A 15,485-nucleotide genomic window follows, 5' to 3' on the forward strand; every position below is an offset into this window, starting at 1 on the left:
CACGACTAACTTTAATGGGTTGCTTTAACCAATTGAGATTTAAAAAAAGTAACGACACTCATCTTAATAACTTTAGCAACAATACGTACATTAAATTGGACTATAGCCGGTTATCCCTCGCTCCGGTGTTAATCATTAGCGAACCACGGCCTGCAAGTCGAACAATGCATACATCCCCCCCCCACACACACAAAAGAAGCATGCAATCATTAGACTTCTTGCAGAAAGAACAATTGTTCTTCATGTCAGGGAATTCGACCATATTTTTTTCTAAGAAACTATAGTGTTTGAATTACGAATGTCAGAGTGCAATAAGTTCTTATCCCGTTGCAAATTTTCCTTAGTTTCAAAAAAGGAGAAAAACTCTTCCCAACCAAACAGCCAACTATCTGTAAAAACTCCCAAAATATACCCTAAAAAGACTATCCATAAAAAAACTTAACACAATAAATATACTTGAAAAACGTTCATGCTATTTTTCAACAAAATATGTTTGCACTTTTTAAAAAAGCTTAAAAATTCCCCAAAAAATGTTCCATTTTAAGAAAAATGTTTCCACTTAAAAATGTATAACAAAACATTCTTTTCGAAAAAACATCTGATAGAAAAATGTTCTTTTTAGAGAAATATTCCAACTTCATAAAAACATTGACTATTCTGAAAAAAAGTGTTCCATTTTTATGCAAACGTTAAATTTTATTAAAAATAAGAAAAAATTCCATGTTTAACCTTATCATAGATGTTTATTAAAATTGGATATAAGAAATGGTGCACAATGGCAAATGAAAGCAGGTTGTGCCCTTTTTTTCCGCCCGGTGCAACGCACGGGCATTTGTACTAGTAATAATAAAGCACGAATTGAGTCCTTGGATTCACCATCACAATACACTTTCTTTCTGTGAATTTACGCTTTCAGTTTGAATTTAAATTTAAAACATATACGCGAGGTGGTACTAATTCGGGTCTGCGTCAATAGTTTCACCGATCGTTTCTTTTGTCCGTTGTTCGAGCCAGGCCAACCGAGCCCGCACGTGAGCTCTGGCCCACTTATTCCGTTTGAAGCAAAAGAAAAAAAAACATGCTCGTGAGACGATTCGAACCCAAAACCTAGCGTCCAGTAGATAATGGTCCGGCCAACCGTGCTAGGGGTGTTATTTCTAGAAAACAGGTTGATTTTTTTATTAAATAGTCCCACCTCGCTCCCACAAATCGATTCTATCCAATTTATATACATCTTTAAATTCCTTGGATATCAAGAAGCCATCTCAGAGATTAAGACAGAAAGATAAGAAAGCAAATCGAGGCTAATTAATCTTCTATATACGTGTGATGGCCTGCTAAACGAACATGGGGTGACAAGAGAAAAGAAATATGGAAAGAGATCGAGCTAACTTGTAACACCCTCGATGCGGCTATACCCTCGCGATTAAGACTATTTAAGCTTAATAGGTAAGGCAATGAAAGGTAACTCACACAGTTGATTCATTTTAATTAAGTTAAGGTTCAAGTTATCTACAACCGGACATTAATAAATTCCAAGAAGAGACCATCACGGTAACTCATACAGCTGATTCATTTTAATTAAGTTAAGGTTCAAGTTATCTACAACTGGACATTAACAAATTCTCATCTGCCCATAACCGCGGGCACGGCTTTCGAAAGTTCAAATCCCTGCAGGGGAGTCCCAACTTAGCCCATGACAAGCTCTCACGGTCAACGAAGGAATAGACCTCCTCCCGAGACTTTCCGATCAGACTCGGTATCTCGGTTCTTCAAGACACTTCGATAGGTTAAAACAAATCCAGCAACACCGCCCGAATGTGCCGACAAATCCCGATAGGAGCTGCAAATATCTCATTCTCAGGGCACACTCAGATTGTCCAAACTTCCGGTAGGCCAGCCCAGAGTTGCCCCTGGTAGCCACCGGCTAGTGACGAGTTGGACCAACACTCAGAGGAGCACTGGCCCGGGAGGGGGGGGGTTTAAAATAAGATGACCCTCGGGCTCCGGAAATCCAAGGGAAAAAGAGGCTAGGTGGCAAATGGTAAAATCAAGGTTGGGCATTGCTGGAAAAGCTTTAATCAAGGCGAACTATCAAGGGGTTCCCATTATAACCCAACTGCGTAAGGAACACAAAATCCAGAAACATAACACCGATATGACGGAAATTAGGGCGGCAAGAGTGAAACAAAACACTAGGCGAGAGGCCGAGCCTTCCACCCTTTACCAAGTATATAGGTGCATTAAGATAACATGGCAATATAATGATATCCCAACAAGTAAATAATGTTCCAACAAGGAACGGTCTCCAATCTTCACCTGCAACTAGCAACGCTATAAGAGGGGCTGAGCAAAGCGGTAATATAGCCAATCAACGGTTTGCTAGGACATGGTGGGTTAGAGGTTTAACATGGCAAATTGGGAGGCATGATAAGCAAGTGGTAGGCATCGTAGCATAGGCATAGCAAAAGAGCGAGCATCTAGCATAGCAACGATAATAGTGATTTCGAGGGTATGATCATCTTGCCTGCAAAGTTGTCAGAGTTGACTGGATCCTCGAAAGCAAACTCAACGGGATCCTCGTTAGCGAACTCGTCTCCCGGCTCTACCCAAACAAGGCAAACAAGCAACAAGAACACAATCAACCACGTGCAAACTCAAACAACATGATGCAAAGATGGTATGCTATGCGGGATGCAATATGTGATGCATATGCAAGATTTGAAAAGGAATGAATGAACCTGGCCTCAACTTGGAAATCTAAGTGTGTCACTGGAAATATGAGATGAAATCACTTGAAAACGATATAAAGAACGCCGGAATCGGAGTTACGGTTTTAAAATGGCAAGCAATTCAAATATGGCCACGTTCTGCGATTTACAGCAAGTAGCCATCTAAATGCAACAAGATGAACATGCTACAGCACTCAAACATGGCAACAAAATACATGGCAGGGATCCATTCATGATGCTTAACAAAAGTCTAGCACTGATTTACGGCCAATTCATCCATTAACAGGTTCAAATAAGCATGGCAAAAATGCATTTGGTAACAGATTTCAGACTTAGTGAAATTAACACTTGTGTGAAATTTCAGATCAGATAGCACACTTCGGAGCATGAAAATTATATGCTACAAGACCTAAACATGGCAAAGTAAAGCATGGCATGGGGCTACTCAAAGAGCTTAACAAAAGTCCCTTAGTGACCTTGTGCCAAAAGGGATCAGAAAATACATTTGCAAGCATGTGAACATGGCAAAAACATAATCAGATCACAGACTTAGAGAAAACTGGAGCATGCTGAAACAGATATCAAGTAGGCATGTTTACGAGCTCGATGCACTCACTACAGAGCAAGTCATGACAAACTAAGCATACACCCATCAAGAATACACAAAATACAAGCTAGATATGGCAAGAACAATAACATAGCATGCACGGATCAACTACACCATCTGGCCGCCGCCACCGCACCACTAGCTCGCCGCCGACCTCCGCCGCGCCCCGCCAACCTCGTCGCGCCGCCGTCTGCTTCCTTCGCCGCGCGCGCGCCTCCGACCCACAGCGCGCCGCCGCCCTTGCTCCTCCGACGCCTAGCGTCGCCGCCCCGCGCTAGCTCGCCGCTGCTCCGGCCGCCGCTTGCCGGAGCGCTCCAGCACCGCGCAGCCGACGTCGCCGACCCCATGCGGCCGTGCCCTCGACGCCGGCCCGGATCCGGCGAGCCCCCCCCCCTCGTCTCCGGCCTTCTCCCTCAGCTCTAGCCGTCTCCTCGCGTTTTCCGGCGATCTTCCGGCGAGCTCACCCAACGAACTTCGAAGAACGTGCACAAACCCTAGATCTAGGCGAGGTCTATTTCTTCTAAGTCCCTGAGTTTTCCATGTTTCATATGCCCATCTTCATCATGTCATAACTTTGCATCCGCAGGTCCGTTTTGGGCATATAGCATATCAAAATGTTCGTCTTAGAGAGCACATCATTTCATCTCATTGCATCATTTTCATTTGAGCTCATCTTGATGCCCGAAATGCTGTTAGAAGAGTGCTATTTGAGATAGTTGCCAGATCTGCTGCTCCAATTAGATATTTGTCATTTTTGCCATGATTATTGTGTGCATGATATGCCCCTGAGCTCTACATGTGTTTTGTTATATGCTTTGCCATCTATCCAGAGGTGCAACCCATGTATTTTTGTGATGTGTATGGTGACTAGCATAAGTTTGCAAAGTGGTGCATTCGTTAATACTGATTTCAGGGACTTAGCATTTCCACTAAGTCCTTGATCTGTTTATTTCAATATGCCATATGTTCATGTTGTTTCCTAGTGATCCATGCCTCTTTTGAGGATGATGAGTAAGGATGTTTTGTTAATCTTGTAGTGCTCTATCCATCCATGTCTTTGTTTGCAATTATGGAGCATCCTAGCTTGAGTCAATCGAGCTCTACTTTTGCTATTTCGTGAATCTGGGCAGATTGTCTACTTGTTAGCGATTTTGCCGAGGATGTTGTAGTTGATCCGTGCATGCTATGTTATTGTTGTTGCCATGTCTAGCTTGTATAATGTGTATTCTTGATGGGTGTATGCTTAGTTTTGTCATGACTTGCTCTGTAGTGAGTGCATCGAGCTCGTAAACATGCCTACTCGCTAAGATATTTGCATGCTCCAGTTTTTCTCTAAGTCTGTAACCTGATTATGTTTTTGCCATGTTCACATGCTTGCACTTGTTTTCTCTGATCCCTTTTGGCTCAAGGTCACTAAGGGACTTTTGTTAAGCTCTTTGATTAGCTCCCTGCCATGCATTGCTTTGCCATGTTAAATTCCTGTATCATATAGTTTTCATGCTCTAAAGTGTGCTACCTGATCTGAAATTCCAGACTAGTGTTAATTTCACTAAGTCTGAAATCTGTTTACCAATTGCTCTTTTGCCATGCTTGTTTGAACCTGTTAATGGATGAATTGGCCGTAGCTCAGTGTTCATCTTTTGTTAAGCATCATGACTGGATCCCTGTCATGTATTTTGTTGCCATATTTGGGTGCTGTAGCATGTTTAACTTGTTGCATTTAGATGGCTACTTGTTGTTTATCGCAGACCGGTGCCATATTTAAATTGCTTGCCTTTTCCAAACCGTAACTCCGATTCCGGTGATTTTTATATCGTTTTCAAGTAATTTCATCTCACCTTTCCAGTGGCACACTTGGATTTCCAAGTCGAGGCCAGGTTCATTCATTCCCTTGCAAATCATGCATATGCATCGCATACCGCATCCCGCATATCATACCATGTTCATGTGTTGGTTGTTTACTATGTTGTGTGCTTCTTTCCGGTGTTTGCTTCTTCGGGTTGGTTCCGGTAACATCGCGTTTGTGAGGATATGTTCGTCTACGTCCGTTTGTCTTCTTCATGGACTCGTTCTTCTTCCTTGCGGGATTTCAGGCAAGATGATCATACCCTCGAAATCACTTCTATCTTTGCTTGCTAGATGCTCGCTCTTTTGCTATGCCTATGCTGCGATACCTACCACTCGCTTATCATGCCTCCCATATTGTTGAACCAAGCCTCTAACCACCTTGTCCTAGCAAACCATTGTTTGGCTATGTTACCGCTTTGCTCAGCCCCTCTTATAGTGTTGTTAGTTGCAGGTGAAGATTGAAGTTTGTTCCTTGTGGGAACATGGAGATATTATTCCTTGTTGGAACATGTTTACTTATTGGGATATCACAATATATCTTATTTAATTAATGCATCTATATACTTGGTAAAGGGTGGAAGGCTCGGCCTTATGCCTGGTGTTTTGTTCCACTCTTGCCGCCCTAGTTTTCGTCATATCGGTGTTATGTTCCCGGATTTCGCGTTCCTCATGCGGTTGGGTTATAATGGGAACCCCTTGACAGTTCGCCTTGAATAAAACTCCTCCAGCAAGGCCCAACATTGGTTTTACCATTTGCCACCTAGCCTTTTTCTCCTTGGGTTAGGCCAGCCCAAGGGTCATCTTTATTTTAACCCCCCGGGCCAGTGCTTGTCTAAGTGTTGGTCCAAACTAGAGCCCTTTGCAGCGCCACCTCGGGGAAACTCGAGGGCTGGTTTTAGTTGTACGGATTGCTTATCCGGTGTTGCCCTGAGAACGAGATATGTGCAGCTCCCATCAGGATGTCGGCGCATCGAGCGGTCTTGCTGGACTTGTTTTACCATTGTCGAGGATGTCTTGTAGAACCGGGATACCGAGTCTGATCGGAATGTCTCGGGAGGAGGTCTATTCCTTCGTTGACCGTGAGAGCTTGTCATGGGCTAAGTTGGGACACCCCTGCAGGAATTTGAACTTTCGAAAGCCGTGCCCGCGATTATGGGCAGATGGAAATTTATTAACGTCCGGTTGTAGGAAACCTGAATTTGACCTTAATTAAAATGCATCAACCGCGTGTGTAACCGTGATGGTCTCTTTCCGGCGGAGTCCGGAAAGTGAGCACGGTGTTGGAGTTATGCTTGGCGTAGGTTGTTTTAGGATCACTTCTTAATCATACTTTTATCGACCGTGCTTTGCCTTCTCTTCTCGCTCTCATTTGCGTATGTTAGCCACCATATATGCTAGCCGCTTGCTGCAGCTCCACCTCATACCTTTACCTTACCCATAAGCTTAAATAGTTTTGATCGCGAGGGTGCGAGATTGCTGAGTCCCCGTGGCTCACAGATACTTCCAAAACCAGCTTGCAGGTGCCGATGAGTCCGTGCAGATGACGCAACCAAGCTCAAGAGGAGCTCGATGAAGATCTTGTTCTTTGTTTTGTTTCGTTCTGGTTGATCAGTAGTGGAGCCCAGTTGGGATCGATTGGGGACCTTTGTCGCACTTGGGGTTCTTCTTTTATTTTGGTTCCGTAGTCGGACCTTGATTGTATTTGGATGATGTAATGCTTTATTCATGTATTTGTGTGAAGTGGTGATTGTAAGCCAACTATGTATCTTTTTTCCCTTATTGTATTACATGGGTTGTGTGAAGATTACCTCACTTGCGATATTGCTTTCAATGCGGTTATGCCTCTAAGTCGTGCTTCGACACATGGGAGATATAGCCGCATCAAGGGCGTTACAAGTTGGTATCACACATATATGTCCTTTATTACTACAGATGAGCAATTTGTCCCTTTCGCTCTGTGATTCTGGTGCATGGGGGAGGCATCATACAATCATTGGTTTTGTTGATAGATTAAACCCCAAACAGGTAGAATGTTTGAGATATAATGTTTTCTATCTAAATGTTGTTCCATACAATTAATCATTGAATTAATTTCAGAGAATACCCAAATTATTTTAAATAGTTTTATATTTTTTGTCATTATTTCACAAAATTGATAACCGAAAACAATCTGATCAAGTAGTTTGATATTTGCCGTCCTTATTCCAATTTTTTTGATACAATTGGATGCTAATATAATCATGGCCTGTGATCATTAATGAGTAAGGACATGTATAGGGATAGACGTGCTTTCTACTGATGCATAACTCCATGATAATGAAAACTAGACCAACATATCTCCTTTACCCAACATTTTTTGTCCGAAACTAATCATGATACTTTCTTCCTACGAAAAAATAGCATGTTATAACGATGTTATAGCGCCGTTATAGTGTATTCAGAAGAAAACGCTATATTTCAGCAAATTCAGCCTCTATGGCGCTATTCATGCAATTAGCACGCTACAGGGCGCTATAACGTTGTAGCATGTAGCGTTATAACGTTCAAATAATGAAAAATATCAGAAAATTAGGGAAGCACAGGTTTACTTTCTGGTTATTGCACGGTAGATGTAGGCTCGATGCTCAGTGTTCAGAGTTAATATATGTTAAATAGATTGACTACAGTTTGACATTCAGTTTAAAATTTGTGCCTCCTATCTGGCAAGATTATGTCTCTCTATGATGGTGTCTTAAGCTACTGAAATACTTTATTTATGGATATATTTGGCATTTTTTGCAAACGCTATTTTGAAATATAGCATGCTATAACTTGTGTAGCATTTTGAGAAGGGCCTTGCTATATTTTGTAGCGCGCTATTTTTTTCATTGTTATTTAGAGACCTCATATTTATGAGACTAGCAAGGGATAGACATTCCGAAGAAGAAGAGATGAGGTGAATTTCTGAAGTTCACCGTCCAATCCAAGTATCAAATGTGAGAATTACTATGCATAGGGACAAAGAATTAACTTGTTAACAAAAAAATTGTAAACTAGCTACTTTTTGTAAAATGGGGATGTGGACCGGAGAGGGGGCTTGAGAGATGCTTATTAGGCTAGAGGTGTATGATTTTTTTTTCTTCCGTTGCAACGCACGAGCATGTTTACTAGTAATAATAAAACACAGATTGACTCCGTGGGTTTATCGTCATAATACACTTTCTTTTTATGCTATAATAGCTTTTATATGATTTGTATAGACAAAATCATAATATAAATGAGGTGGTATTAATTTGGGTCCGTCCGGTTCACCGTCGCACCTTTTTGCAAAATAATCCTGCTGTTTTCACTATTCAACCCGCACTCCTCGTAAAAAGTCACACGAACTGGTACGTGCGAGAGAAAAGAAGAAGAAAAATGACCGTGCCTCGCGATCCCATCTCCAGTTTCTCCACCTCCACCCGCGGCCTTCCACCGTCGTCGCACCTCCTGCCACGCCCCGCCCCGCCTCAGCGTGCGCCGCCAGCCGCCGCCGCGCGCCTCTACCACCTACCTCGCCGCCCCGCCTACCCCTATCTCCGAATCGAGGCGGCTCAACGAGTGTGTGGGGCGGCAGGTGGTTCTCCCGTTCGATCCGATCAAGCGAAGTCTGCACAGGGCGGCGGCGGACGGGATGGACGTGCGGAACGACGGCGGCGTACGGATCCAGGCGAGCGGAGGCGGGAACTTGCAAGGCGTCGGGGTTCTCCGGGGCGGCACCATGGTTGTTCTCGCATGCTCCTGGAAGAAAACGAGGAAGGATGAGAGGGAGAAAAAACAAGGTAGAAGGAGAGAAACGAGGGGAGGTACGGCAGGGTGAGCATGGCAGAGGCCGAGAACCCAAGCTGCTCCCTCCAGCGCGCCCCCTCCATGGCTCGTCGTCGCCGAGTGGCCAGATCCAACTACAGGCGAGCCCTCCGGACAGCACCTCTCCTCCCTCTCGGTGAGCTCGCTGCCACTCTAGCGGTCTAGCCTACGTTCCCTCAATCCTAGAACGATCTGGTTCCAAAGGCTTCTGCTCAATAGTGTGATTTCAAATGCTTCTGCTGAAAAATAGTGTCAATCTTCAGCAGAATTAGCATTAGTTATACATGGTCTCTCATCCTGACTTCTCAAAAGCAGTTCAACAATGTCTATTGGGATGCCATCTGTCATGGCAAGTTTTTCATGAATCAATTCCTGCTTCTGTTTATTTATTTCTCTTCTTCAGTAGTTTCCACTCAAAGGAAGTGCTTAACTGGAGAAACCAGAGGATATAAATGGTTAGTAAAGTTAATCTCTTGCAATATTTAGCAGAGAAGCGTTATTGTGCAAACACTAATATTGGTTTTCCTTCTCTTCAATTATAGTGCCAAACAAATAATGGTGCCTAACTGCACATACATATGTGTAGTTGTTGCCTCCAGATACTCTCCTACGGCACGATGCTCCTGCTTCCCTGCAGTTTGCCATGGAATTTAACATGTCTGTCTTTTTTGTTTGGAATCAGAGCAGATGTTGCAGAACGACATCAACCTCCTTAGCCCGCTGGCTGAGCTACACGAAGAAAGAGCAGGGATAAACACCATTTGTTGGTAATCTTTCTATTTGTCCTTAGTTATTTGTACTAGAAGAACGCCCGTGCGTTGCAACGGGTAACATTTCCGTAACTTTAAGAGTTTAATATTAATCATGTTAATATTACATTTAATATTCTCATACATATCAAGTGACATTGGCGACCTTTTTTACCATCAAATTCTCTCACACACACTCTTTCCGTCCCTCTTCTTCACTGTCTCTCCCCCTCTCCCCCTCTCTCTCTCTCTAACACACGCACATATCTATCTTATTGGGTATGAGACCATAATCCATCTATCTCACACACACACGCTAGTGAATAACAATATGGATTAGGTGTATTATATTTGCAACCACAACTAAGGGAATTAATTTCATGTAAATTGGCCAGTCACAGCTCCGTGACAAACAATGCATCTAAATTCTCAGCGTTATTTTTATGTAATATGCTCTCTCTCTCTCTCTCTGATATTATAGGACCAAAAACTTTTACCAATTACCATACTGTAGAACACCACACTCCTCACTGCATCGATGGGTGGTGGGTGGTGTCTCTCCTCTACCGCTGTGGACCTGTGCTGGCTTGAGTCCATGTCCGCCGTTGGCCGCTGCTCGCATTTGTCCCACCCATCGCCCAAGCCGGCGTTAGGAGCAAACTCGATAGCCTTGCCCACCGTCATGGCTCCATTCCACGAGATCGAATCAAGCATCATAGAGTTCGGGGAGGAGTAGCATTTCCACCGTCAGCTCCTCGCTGATGTATCAGCGTAGAGTGCGGGGAGGACACGGAACGTAAATACCTGGGGTTTAGCGCTGGTGGCGGGAACGACCGACACGGCCTCCTTGCGCCGCTCCTCGCTGCCCGCCCTGCTTTGGGGATCCTAGCGCCCTGCCCTAGGGTTCCGCGCTGGCGGCGGCGGTGGCGGCATTTCCCTCAAGAAAAAAAGCACGTCTCATGTCCGGCTTGTGCAGGAATCCATCACCAAGTAGGATCAGTAGTTCCGTCCCGAATCGGTTATGTTGCAAGTCCTAGCTATAGCTATATATACGTATTACCCTGCACCCCTATAAACAGTACACCCAGAGACCAATAGAAAGATCAGCGGGCACGAGGCATGCCCGTGTGTATCAATTGCTTGCGCGTATCCGTGTTGCTTCTAGTAGATCGATAATACATCAACCGTGGTTAGCCAGCTACGTCCAATCTATTCGAGTGTTCTCGTCTGCGTACGTGTTTTTCTGGTATATACTTCAGAATTCAGTCAGTCGGGGGCGGGGTGTCTAAGCAAAGAAGGCAGGGCGAGGAGGATGAGCCCAACTACTACCACGACCGCAGCGGCAACAAGGAGAAGAGCCTCTATCTGGTTCTAGACGACTGGCACAAGGGCTTCACCATCCGCAAGATCGATGCCGACAGTCCCGACCTCAGCGCCCCCCTGTCCTCCGGCTAGTGTCACCTGAGCGTGGCCGTGCCATGTAGTTCGCAGCCCTGGGCAGCAACATCATCGCCACGAGCAACATACACGCCAGAACCCTCTTCTACGACACTGAGACCGCCGGACTGCCCGTCGGCCCTCCCGTTCGAGACGCACTGCTTTGTGGCTCCAACACCTTCCTGACCTCCGGCGCCGGCGACGCGCTGTACGCGTTCGCCTTCCACTTCATGGAGCGGCCTGTGTCCTTTGAGGCGATGGCGAAGCCACCGACGACGGAAGACGACGACCTGCTGCCCACCTATTGGTCCTGGAAAAGCATGCCGATGCCCTTCACCAAGGACGAGATGATCTTCTCCTACGCGCTGCACCCGGACGGGCGCACCATATTCGTGTCCTCGTGGAGCAGGGCGGTCTGCGGCACGTACTCCGCCGACACCAGGAGCTGCAAGTGGAGGCGCCACGGGGAGTGGATGCTGCCTTTCAGAGGCCGAGGCTACTTCGCCGCCGAGCTAGACACATGGGTCGGGCTGCACGAGGACGGCTACGTCTGCCCCTGCCAGGTTGCCTCCCGCAGCGGCGGCACCATGCAGCAGCCGGAGTGGAAGATGGCCGACGAGCGTAGGATGTGGATCCCGTGGCATCAGCTGGAGTTTCGCCTGCGTCGGATGTGATGGCGCGGGTGGAGTACCGAGGAGTCGTCGGCGTCGGCCAGGGCCTGGGGCACAGAGGAGTCCTCCTAGTCAAGGAGATCGGAGAGAAGAAGATGATGGCGGCACGAGGACACATGAGGGTAGACGTCGAGAGGATCGGCCGTCCAGGCTCGTGAGGAGGGCAGCGGTGGGAGGATCGAGTTAATGGTACCGTGTACAAAAATCCCATCAAAACAAGTAAAATATACCAGCAATGCTTGATTGATTCTGATTTAATTTTTATAGGCATTTCCGGATTTGTAGGGCATGTGCCCACGATACTCGCACGCTATACCTTTTTTTGACGTGTATGATTCATGATAAGAAATGAAAATCACATCAATGTAAGGAAATATCCCATCAATGCTTGATTGATTGTGATTAATTCTTTTATATGGTAACTAATCCGATGGGTTTATGTGGGCGGTGAAGCGAAAAGGTATGTGGGAGGGGAGACGAAAAATAACCGGTCAGAAAAAAATGAATTAATTGTTGCCTTGTATGTTTGGTTTTGATATTTGAAGATTGATTACCATCCGTTAGTTGGGTTACCAAAGAAGAAATCAATCACCATATGTGAATTCATTGTGTTACCAAATAAACGTTGGGTTTGTCCGGCCAGTGGGAGGGGGGCGAATAAAAAACCGACAAAAAAAACCGACAAAATTGGGAGGTGGGAGCAGGTACCAAATAAAACCATGGTAGGTGGGACGAAAATAAACCGTACGAGGCTACCAACTGCTTCATTAGGAGTAGAGATTGGTTGGTTCGATTTTTTTTGCGTGGAGGGAACTACCTGGAAGGTGGGAGGGAGTACGAAAATAAACCGTCTCGGCTGAGCGGGAGGTGGGAGCAAGTACCAAAAAAGTACCAAAAAAGACCGGGTGAGGTGGGACGAAAATAAAACCCGGAACGCGACCTACCAACTGAGACATTAGGAGTAGAGATTCTACACTAATATAGCAAGGCAAAGCCTAATCTTTACTCTGGGTCACTGATAGAAGTACTGGTGTATACTCATCGAAGGTACACAATGAACTTTTTGTTCTTCTTATTCTTATGGGAACTTATTGTACTTTTTGTTGTGATATACGCCCATCTCGAATTTCATTTTAGGTCTACTTATTTTAGCTCTAGGTGTTGATAGTAAGAAACACTTGCAAATATATGTCTCTTGTGTATATAAATATATGCTCGCTCTACAATATAATGTAGATAATGATAACAGTAATTTAATTTGCTATTTAGTGTACAATATTTGTATTCATAAGAGGAGATAGTTATACAATTCATTGCGGTTTTATATCTGAGTTAAGAAAAAAAAATAGTCTTCCTCTGAGGTATGTTACCTTGCTGAGGCTGCTCTGCTTTTGCTCTATTTGCTGCTCTTTTGTGCTATACTACTATTCCATGTATAGAGAGATCGGAGAAGAGAACAACAGCCTGTTACTACCGATTTTTCATGCTGCTACTCGCTTACTGTTACACATCTACATACAGAAGGCTGCTGCTTGCTGATTACAATCCATTCATGATATGTAGATATGTATGCTTCTGCTGGGTACATGTGAACAAAGAGACAAGGAATGGAAGCTGTAGCGGTAGTCGGACGGTGGCCACGCATTGGCAATCACTGTTTATATACGTGACTCCAGCCACCTATGGTGAGCAGACTTTGATCTTGATATGTTAGTCCAAGTGGATAAACATTATTAGGTGTTTAATGTGATGTGACTTCATTGGTTGGACGTCTATTAGGATATATGTAGTACACAGCCACATATGATTTTTTTCGAGTTGCCATGTGATGGAAATCAGTAGCTTGATTTGCTGTTCAACAAACATTTATGGTCTGTGTGTGTGCGCGCTTTTGCTGATTCTCATGAAAATGCTTGCTTTTAGGATGTGGTTCTTAGTTATGGGCATTTGGTATTTTGACATTGAGAACAAAAATTTATCCCAAGATCATATACCTTGAAATAAAAAGTTCTGGCTGTGACTAGGAGTAATCAGATTATTTGCAAATCATGCGCAGAAAATATGGATCGGCTATGGTAAAAGCCCTCATGCCATATATATCATGTGGATACCTACATATCATTTTTCCAGATGCTATTGGAAAAGTTGTTGCTTTCGAACCTTCCATGTTGAGAAACTAGAAATAGTATTTATGTGGTTTACCCTGCTCTAATGTTTATTTCCTAGTTTGTGAATGGCAAGAAGATGCTTATTCTCCATGGTGCAAGGACTAGCGCAGATTACCCCTTCATATCATTACCCATTTATTTTGTGGTCTGACGAACACTGCCAAAAATAAATATGGATTTGATTTGATTCGTATGATTTATATCAGATTGGTGCAATTTGATGAACTTGAATTTTTTTATGTTGGACATTATAATTTTTGTGTGAGGTTTGTTCGCCCGTTTCTGGTACGTCCCCTCCTTGCTATCGCCTCTGGCTGGGCCATTCTGGCGCCCCAAGTGGGCCTACGCGCGCACAGAAATTGGTCCAATTAATCCAGCCCACCTATCCCCAATTTGAGGCAAAAATACTTGCTGGTGACAAGACTCGAACTCTGAACCTAACGCCCAGCAAAAACAGCACGGCCAACGAAGCTAGCATGTGTTATTTGTAAAAATACAAATTGATTCAGTAATAAATAGTCCCACCTCGGTTTTTACATCCAACTACTCAATTCATATACGTTTTTGAGTTTCCTAGGTGTCAGGAAGCCGTCTCGGAAATCATTACAGAAAAACAAGGAAGGAAAGAGAGGCTAATTAACTGGAAAGTGAGGCAACGAAATAAGGAAGGAATCCTGAGAGAGATATTCTCTAATCTAAATTGAGAAGGACATGAGGCGACAAAGATGAAATGAGGAAGGAAATTGGGATCCTGAGGGATGATCTTGACTCCTGAGACATATTCTAATCTAGAGTAATATAAGAAGGGACAAAGAACAACAATGTTGGATTTACTACACACCACGGGAAACATTATCTAGACGGCCTGCAAAGTAGATTTACACACACGAGCAAAATAAAAAACAACATTGTTTTCGCAAGAAAGAACAAGCCATGCTGACGAATAAGCAAGTAGCAGGTGCATTGCGCCAAAATAGTTTAGGTGTATACACGATAAACAATTGTTCGACATATTTTCTTTTACCATCAGAATGATGAAGAGAAATGCATTCTTGTGTTTTTACACAAACACATTTGGGCAATAAATCCTGACGAAAATAGTTACTTTGATGCAGTTGTGCCATATCATGTGACCAAATGAGAAGTCCACTTGCCTTATCTCATTCGCTTCTTGATTCCTGAAGATATCCACATCAGATTGCTATTTCTAAAAGGTGTTTTATCGTGAGAAAGAAGTAGAATATATTAGTCGGTGGTACAAGGTATACAACTGTTCAAAAATAGTTTATGGTATATATACAACCGAGGGTTCGAGATGATGATAAAAGTATCAGGTACAAAAGTAAAAAAAATTGTCACATAACACAATGAAGATTAGGAGCTACCTATAGATATAATTTTCAATATCTAGAGAACCATAGGATTCTGAATTTTGGCAGATAGAATTC

The 15,485-nt window shown here is 43.9% G+C and overlaps 1 long non-coding RNA gene and 1 pseudogene across 1 annotated transcript; both read left to right on the top strand.

Annotated features, from left to right (window-relative positions):
• Positions 1–8,839: 8,839 nt before the first annotated feature.
• On the top strand, positions 8,840–12,652 carry LOC119357784 (annotated as a pseudogene).
• A 79-nt stretch (positions 12,653–12,731) lies between these two features.
• On the top strand, positions 12,732–14,230 carry LOC119354186. Its single transcript, XR_005170692.1, has 2 exons — positions 12,732–13,554; positions 14,096–14,230. It is a non-coding gene; the product is annotated as an uncharacterized LOC119354186 (long non-coding RNA).
• The last annotated feature ends 1,255 nt before the right edge of the window (positions 14,231–15,485 follow it).

The sequence above is a fragment of the Triticum dicoccoides genome, chromosome 2A (genome assembly GCF_002162155.2).
Source record: "Triticum dicoccoides isolate Atlit2015 ecotype Zavitan chromosome 2A, WEW_v2.0, whole genome shotgun sequence".
NCBI classification, from domain to species: domain Eukaryota; kingdom Viridiplantae; phylum Streptophyta; class Magnoliopsida; order Poales; family Poaceae; genus Triticum; species Triticum dicoccoides.